Source organism: Pseudorasbora parva, chromosome 2 (assembly GCF_024679245.1).
Source record: "Pseudorasbora parva isolate DD20220531a chromosome 2, ASM2467924v1, whole genome shotgun sequence".
NCBI lineage: Eukaryota > Metazoa > Chordata > Actinopteri > Cypriniformes > Gobionidae > Pseudorasbora > Pseudorasbora parva.
In genome coordinates this window covers 33,965,423-33,974,841 of record NC_090173.1, presented here as the reverse complement: position 1 = coordinate 33,974,841, position 9,419 = coordinate 33,965,423, and positions in this window count along the sequence as shown.

Below are 9,419 nucleotides of genomic sequence, written 5' to 3'. Positions count from 1 at the left end.
CAGCCCTTTACCCCTGGTTGTGTACTCCATACCAACTCCAGGTGGCTGTGGTTGTGGCAGCTTTACGACAGTCCTCATTATACTGACAAGGAAAAGCCACTCATAAAATGGCCCAGTTGTTTTAACAAGCCACAGAGTGATATGCTGCCAAGATGAGACATTGCCTAAATAGATTTATGGCATAATCAATGCTTTTGTTTTAAACTGCTTGCTTAAAAAATTATGTTTAGGGAAAAAAATCAAAAAATCAGGCCAACTGTAAATCATGAAATAGAATATTTGTGCAAGGTTGTTTTGCTTATTTTGTCATGTTTTGACATTTTTGTGATGTAAAACACAATGTCATGAGAGATATTACTATTATTTTGTAACCAGGGGAAAGAGAATAGACATACACACTGGAAAAGTAGTTTTTTTTTAAATTTGGGGTTTGTTTAATCTGACGGCCGTTCTTGAATGACAGCGGTCGTAGCAAGCAGAACTTGAATAAGCAAGTTTACAAAAAAAACAGTTCAACTTTCAAGGATTCAGGGTTAGTGCAGTGTAAAGTTAATTTCTGAACAGCTTGAGTCAACTCCCCAATGGCTTTGCCTTGTTCAGCCACTATTTTTAGAACTTCGTCAAGCGTAGCAGAGCTTGTTGCAGGTATCTCCATAGCTGCACACTGGGCTTCGGTAGCTTCAGAGCTTACATTACGGTTAAGGGCTACTTTACTAGCACGCAGTTTAGGATCTTCAAGACACCACATTAAAGCTTCATCTCTTACTTCAATCAAGTTGGACTGTGGCTTGTCCCTCACCAATTTACAAAGTTCTCTTCGGAGCGCAGCATCTCTTACTCCCTCAATGAAATGGTCGCGTAAAGCGAAATTCTCATTAGCAACAGCATGCGGCGACTGCTTCAAGACAGAGTTCAATATTTGCGACAAGGCATGAAAGTATGCACGAAGGTCTTCGCCTTCCAACTGTTTGCGGGTATAAAAAGTCTGCAATAACTGGGCAAGACTACGTTTTTCCCTAAAGGCCTCCCTAAGGTACGCAAATATATGTTCTGTTCGCTGAGGATAATCCCCCCCCCCCTTCTTCGGGGGTCTGGTTTCTTACAAGCAATACCCTTTCCACTTCTTCAATGAATTCTTCCACATTTCTACCATCTTTACTAAAATCAGCACTGAAAGGATGAATGTGGCATTCCCTTGGCACATATATGTAAGTCCTAGTTGGTTCTTCACTTTGGTTGGAATAGCTGCCATAGCTTCAGCATGCTTTCTGGTGAGCTCTTGGATTTGTCCCTGCACATCGCCTATGTCATGGTTTACACCCAATCCGGCAGCAGCACCCTGTACTTGATCCTCACCATCAGCCTGTGACATGTTGGATTAAATCGTAAATGTCTCTTCAGAAGCACAAAATCTGTTTTAATGTTCAATATTTTTATTTTTATTTTTTCTGTTCAAAGGATATTTGAGCAAGAGCTGTCTGTACAAATCTGCTTCCTCTTCTTGCTGGCACACCAAACGGTCATCTAGAAGACAGCACACTCTTGAGCTCTGCCCACAGATGGCGATGTCCCTTCCTCGTCCAGTGATCCAGTCCCTTGGCCACGAACCGTCAGCCGATGTCGTCACTTGACACTCACAGCACGGTTGACTGCCTCCACTCCTTGGTCCCTGTAGCTCATGTGCCCACCACTGCCGTATTTCAGGGGGAAAAAACGCACTAGAATGACATACACACCGGAAACGTAGTTTTTCAAAATTTGGGGTTTGTTTAATCTGACGGCCGTTCTTGAATGACAGCGGTCATAGGGAGCAAAACTTGAATAAGCAAGTTTACAAAAAAAAACTTCAAATGGTTGAAATTTCACTAATTACACCATACAAAAAACTCTTATTCACAGTTTAGAAAAAATGCAATTTGTAAAATGAGCTGGAAAAATGTGTAAAATAATTTCAGAAAAGTTAGGAAAATGTTTAATGTCACTTTCAAACAACTGTTTGTAATACAGATGAGGATGAGTAATCCCAGACAAAAGACAGTAACAAAGTAATCTAATAACAAAAAAAATACACCGGAGTCCACCAGAGAATACCGGATTGCAAAAAAAAAAAAACGTAGACGTTAATACAGACTGAAATACGGCAGTGGCAAATCCTTCAATCAGTCACTATAGCCCCTTTCACACTGCACGTCAGACCCGCAATATTCCCGGAACATTGCCAGGTCGCCTTCTGTGTGAAAGCAACCACGTCCCGGAATTGATTACCGAATTGAACCCGGGTCGGGGACCTAGTAACTTTGCGGGGTTCGATCCGGAACGAGCGCTGTGTGAACAAAAGCCGAAACTAATGCCACAACATGTACGTAGTTATCGTGCGACTCCTAGAGCTTGTTTTTTCAATAATACAACCCTGCAGTGCCAGAAGAGCTAGTCGGTGTTTTAAACGCAGAGAGTGTTCGTATACAAAAGAAACTAAAATTAAACAAGCAGAAATGTGCGCAAACTGGACACAAGTCGAGACCATGGAGCTCCTTACTATCCGCGCTGAAGCTGAGATCGCTCGCCATTATACGTCACATCAGGATGTTACGTGTCAACTCGACCCGTGACCGTTACGGGTTGTGTGTGAAAGCGCACATATTACGGTATTTTGCTGACAGTGAGAATGGACCAAATCTAGCGGCCCGGGAACAAATGCCGGGTCGCATTATCTGTGTATTTGTCGGAATCGCAATGTGAAAGGGGCTCATGAGGTTCACTCGTCACATATGTTGTCCAAATGCATCGCCAACGATGAAATCTCACAGGAAATTAGATCACTATGAGCACTACAACTTGGAGCTCACACGCAGTGAAAATGCTTATTTGTGTTAGCTGTGTTACAGAAGACTTGTTTGAGATGAGCTAAATCTGCGCAGAACCGATCACCGGTGATCAGCGCGATATGCATCCCGGTTAGAAATGTGTCCGAGGGCAGTCTGCCTTGCTCTGATGTCATGCTGACGTATGTCAAAAAATCTCTTGCGAGCAAAAGGCGGATGTGTCGGATTCTGCAGTCGAGCGCAGTTGCTCTCCACCGACTGCGCGGAGCAAAAGCATGATGGGAAAAGACTTGCTGACAACACAACTTAATGCTTATTGGTTTAAACAACTGTGATGTAAGGTTGTTTTTTAAAATATTTGATTTTAAAACTCTGATATCATGTTTTTATGTGTATAAATTATGTGTGAATATTCTCAAACTCTCGGAGAGTGCCATCTTTCTGTGGGTTGTGTGATTGTTGTCATATTAATAAAATATATAAAAACGTGTGTAATTAAAGTAAAATGCTTGATGAACAGGTCTTTCGAATGGAAATAAATAACAAAAACTTTGGGTGTCTTGTTCATAATATTTATTTTCATATAAAAGCAATAAAACTTAAATGAAAACTTAACAGAGTGCACAAGTGTGAATCCCGTGATATCCGCAACTGATCTCGCAGTCTGATCCACTACGAGAGGAGAGAACTGTCCGGCTTGCCTGCACTTTTTTCACTCCTCCCCTCATTGCAGCCGCCTAGTCTCGCCTTTATTTCAGGCGATGCAAGGCGAATCTCAAACAAGCCTCTTGTGTTAGCACACATCCAAAGCACGCAGTTCAGTATCGCAAGATGAAAAAGGAAATTTCTTAAAGGGGCCACAACAGTTCCCTTTCGAGAGAGGTTCCTCGTATTGCGTATGGGAAAAACTCCTTTTCTCGAGAATGTGAAGCAAAACTTTATTAATAAAGGTATCTATGTAAAGCGCAGTGCAGCTGCATGGCCATAGCACGGCGCGAGGAGCGCTCTGATTGGCCGGGCCGCGGCAACTGCAGGAACCTATGGTGAGGCGGCTGAGAGGAGCGCACCAATGGGGGCACTCCAGAGAGACCGTTGAAAAAGGGGGCTAAAAATAGCATACAGGAGGCTATATAAGACCCTGACTCACCATAGGTGTCAGATTTAATCTCCTTCAGCGACACTGTCGCTGACCTTCGGAATTAAGCAAACCGCCGTCGAAAAGCAACCAGGAACATTCCTGCAGCCCTGAGGAAGGTCTCCGCCTTCAGCCACCTGCATTCCTGCTGCGCCATCCGGCATTAAATATCCTTTATACTGTGTGTCTATGTTGAGTGTATGTGTTTGTGTGTGTGTTGCCGCTGCAACGCCAGTTCTAGAGCTTACAGGCTTGTTCTATGCGAGGACTCTCTCGTTCCGCTGCGTTGTTTAGCGCAGCGGAAAGACGGAGCTCTGAATAGCGTCGCGGAAAGAGAGAATGTTAGAGGACATGAGCAAACTCAAGCCGAAGCTCTCTTCACTCTGCCTCAGAGTTGTCCTCACTCTTACTCTTCTCTCGTTCCGTCGCGCTACAGCCGTGGACAGAGAATACTAGAGTGAATAGGCGAACTCGAGCCGAAGCTCTCGTCACTATACCGTCGCACTGAGGAGGCGCCGCGGACAGACGGAGCTTTTCCTCACTCTTCCTCTTCTCTAGTTCAGTCTCGCTAACGCCGCGGACAGAGAATACTAGAGTGAATAAACTAACTCGAGCCGAAGCTCTCGCCGTGCTGAAGAAGCGCCGCGGACAGAGAGTTTCCTCACTCCTCCAATTCTCTTGTTCAGTCACACTATCGCCGCGGACAGAGAATACTGGAGTGAATAAACAAACTTAAGCTGAAGCTCTCGCCGTGCTAGAAGTGCCGTGGACAGAGTTTTTCCTCACGCTTCCTCTTCTCTCGTTCAGTCGCACTATTGCCGCGGACAGAGAATACTGGAGTAAATAAACTAACTCGAGCCGAAGCTCTCACCGTGCTCATTCTACTGCCGCCGTGCTGAAGCGCCCCGGACAGACGCTTCTCTCGTTCCGTCGCGCTAAGAACCACCGCGGACAGAGAATACTAGAGTAAGTTAGACGAGCGAGCTCGGGCTGTTGGGTTGGGTAGGCAAGAACATTCTCGCTGCAGCGCGCGATTACTGCCAAGGAAGTTGTAATGGCTGCCTTGTCAGTTGTCATGATAGCGCGCGCCCCTTCCACAGCGCGTTTGCTGACTAGAGCGCGACTTACGTCATAGCACGTGCTCACTGTCAGAGCTGATCAGAAAATGGCTGCCAAGCTAAGCCCTGTTTTCACTCTATCACTTCCAGTCCCCTTTATTCAGTCGGCTGGAAAGGTTTTTACACTGTAGACAAAGTGTCCACTACACAGTGTGCACCCCTACATAAGCACTGTTAATTCAGCCCCACAAAATCACAAATAAATCCCGCCGCGGCCGGATTACACCATATAAAGTCAACTAGCCTTATTGCAGTCAACTAGCCTGTGGTCCAACACGCTTGTCTGCACGCGCGCTTTCAGTCTAGACTAGAGCATAACGGCATTGTGGAATGGCTCCCATACCACCCGCACTTCCTTACATTCTCCCAGTTCCCTTAAGTTAAGTGACTGGAGATTAAATATTGCAGTCAACTAGCCTGTGTTAAACACACTCGTCTGCACACTAATGCTGTGTGCGTTTACCCTTGTGGACTCGCTCACTGGTTTGCACCGTGGGTATTCTACGTAGGTTGTGCGCCACTGCACATTGTTTACACTACACACAAAAGAGCTTTTCTATGTAGGAAATGTGCCAACTTTACAGTCTGCACTCCTGCACCCAAGCACTTTTCACAAACTCCACTCTCGCACACACAATATAAATGTGAGGCGCGCGCCCACTGCAAAGCCTGCACCGCCAAAACCTAACACTATCCCCACAGTGTTACAAGCAGTGTTACAGCACAAGCAACCGGGTTAACAGGCCCCTATTACTAAGCGGCCAGCCCCTGAATCTAATTCAACCCCTGGCTTCACGATCCCGGGCCTGGCAGGCCATTCCTGGTATATAATATTGGGTGTTGAACATATAAAACGAGGTTCTACCAGAAAGACTCGGGGAGAAATATATTAACAATAGTGCATTTATTAACAGCTTAGCAAGCTAAAAGTGTACAGAGTCATTTTGGCGTAGGCCCCATCCGAAGAGCATAATCCGAGGGTCTCGGATCTGCAATTCCTGCCTGAAGACGAGGGCAGGGGTGCAGCCGACCCCCCGGCAGGGTATGGACAGGGCCATCCTGGTGGTGGTGGGGAGGATGGGGGTAATCGTCACTTCAGTATCTGCAAACTCAAACATGTGTAAGTACAGAGCCTTTATACCGTGAGCATGAGAATATCATTGGATTAGAGTGAAGGCATTAAGTGACGTAGTAATTGAGTCTTCCCAGCAGAACTTATGCTAAAGCTTTCATTTCTACCAGAAAGACTCAGGGAGAAATATATTAACAATAGTGCATTTATTAACAGCTCAGCAAGCTGATAGTGTACAGAGTCATTTTGGCGTAGGCCCCGTCCGAAGACCATAATCTCGGATCTGCAATTCCTGCCTGAAGACGAGGGCAGGGGCGCAGCCGACCCCCAAAAATGGGTGGAGTGTAAATCCACCGGGACGGGGCCCGCCAACCCCCAAAAGTTGGTAAATGATTATACCCACCGGTCTAAGATCTTGGGATTCCTGAAATAGAGAATGAAGTTATTATATAATAGAAGTAAAAAGGGGAAAAGATACAGCATGCCTATGGCTTAGAATTTTCTTTTTCTTTTTTTTTTTATATGAGACATTTGCCAGTTCACTCACAGGAACGCAGAGACGAGGTCTTATTGGACCATCCGTACGGCCGCCTTGGCAAAATAATAATCAGGCCTCATTTCACCACACAGACGAGCTGCATTTTTTTTTTTTTTTTTTTTTTATAACATTTGCCAGTTCACTCCTAGGAAAACACAGAGACAAGGCCTCATTGGATCATTTGAACACAGAGATGAGGCCTCATTGGACCATCTGTTCAGCCGCTTTGGCAAAAATAATAAACAGGCCGCATTGGACCACATAGACAAACACAGAGACAAGGCCTCATTGGACCATTTGAACAGCCGCTTTGGCAAAAGTAATAAACAGGTCACATTGGACCACATATAGCAGGCCACCTAGGGCCGTACAACACAAATTCTGGCCCCATTGGACCACATGGCCTTTATAGACCACAGAGACGAGGCTCTGATGAGCCACACGGCCTCTACAGACCACAGAGACGAGGCGTCTAAGCCACAACGGCTGCTAATGCCACAAAGAGACGAGGTGGACTGGACAGTACATGAACGAAGCCGCTTGGCTAGATGAAAACAGGCGCTTCCTTAATAAAGCAAAATGCTACGGGTCTGAGACCACACATAACCTATGCCCCGAGGGGCGACTGGCCAACTTGGCATCTTTTAAGGACGAGACCAAGCCACTTGGGCCACACATAGACAGACCACGCAAAACAACGGCATCTAAGCCACATTGAACATATGCCCCAGGGGGGCCACTGGCCGATTAGGCATCTTTTTGAAGGACAAAGCAAATATATGCCACAAGGCGCCAAGCCCCACATAAACACAAGGCCCACGTGGCCACAAGGCCACTAATGCCACACATAGACAGACATACTTAAGACAAGGCTTCTAGGCCACATTTAACCATGCCATGAAGGCCACAAGACCACGAGACAAGGCCACATTAGGCTACACGGTCACAGAAGACCACACAGAACATAGACTGTTTCCTTGGCCATGATTCCACATTTAGACAAGACGGTACAGACGACGGCTGTTAGCCACACGAAACATGGTCATGAAGGCCGGACGTGGCACGAGGCAATATGTACCATGAGACTGACATAGAGACTAGGCCCCTTTTTCTTTGCTGGGCCACAAGGCTAGGCCACATTTAACCATGCCATGAAGGCCACAAGACCACGAGACGAGGCCACATTAGGCTACACGGTCACAGTAGACCACATATAACATGAATATCGCATTAAATATATTAATTTATTTATTAATTTTATTTTTATTTATTATTTATTAATTTTTATTTTATTAATTTATTAATTTATATATATATATTTTTTTTATAATCGAACATGTAACGAAGGCACAACGGTTGCTACAGCCACATAGAGACAAGGCCACATTGAACAGAGCCGCTAGGCCAAACATTAGATGACTAGAGAGTCGTTGAGGAGTGCTGGCTAGAGTAATATAACGGGATGAATAAATAACGACACCACCACCAGTAGTTGCATAGAAATTTACCTAATAGTACTGTAGAGCTTGTTGAGCTTGAAGAATGGTGTTAGAATCTGATCTTCTGTATGATTCGAAGGCCGAGGAAGATCACCTAGATGAGATCAGATGATTGTTGGCTGACATGGGGATTCCTTGTTCAGCTGCTGTAGTAGCTGCCCCAATTCTGAATGAGTGGCCGGTGTAGAGAGAGGGGGATAAACTGCAGCTTTTAACAACAGAGTTTAAATGGGTTCTGAACCAGCCTTTTGAAAGAGGTGCACCGTTATATAAGATGAAGAGAGGGGCAACGTTAGAAGTTTTAGGGCGGATTTTTATGAATTTTAACCATAGATGTAAATGGAAAAAATTATTATTGATTTTATGGAAAGATAAGGTGACGCCGGAGCTTGAGCGTCGTTTTTGAATGTTAAAGAATTAGAGTGAAGCAATTAGGAGAGAAACAATATCAGAAAAGGAAATGCCGCGAGAAGGATCAAAAATATTAGGATCATAAGAGAATTCACCTGGACGCATGAACCGTAAAAAGCAGCTAGAACACTGCTACTAGCAAGATATTAATTTTAAGGGAAAGAAACCGTTGCGGACGGAATTGATGAATTTATGCAACAACGGCAGAGTAATGGGCAGACGTTTATCGATCTGTTTAATAGAGGATTTAGCTAGGCCTTAAGGAGTAAACGAATGAAGTTTCGGAGAAGAGAGTTGGAAATTGAACACCTGCGAGGAGCCGGCGGATGGAAGTGTTTTTTTTTTTTTTTTTTTTTGGAACGAGAAAGGAACAACGCCCTTACGCAACAAAAATATATTTCTCAATATATTAGTTGACAATATATTTCATGTGTCTCCATATATTTTGAAATTTACATGGTAATATATCATATGATATATTATATAATAATATATTATATTTGCAAGTTATATATTGCAATATATGGGACAATACTGCAATTATTGCCGTTTTCATATATTGAATAAATACATATCATTATACTATTCAATATATTGCTATCTATATTGAAATATATCCTACAATATATGAAATTATATATTGGAAGTCATTGTATATATATGTAAATATATATGTAAAATTATATGAGATAATATACCTCAATGTACTGGATAATATAATCAGATTTATATGGGAACATATGTCTTAAATATATTGATTTATATTACATAGTATATAATTATCATATATATTGTATACATGGTAAATATGAAATAATCTAATG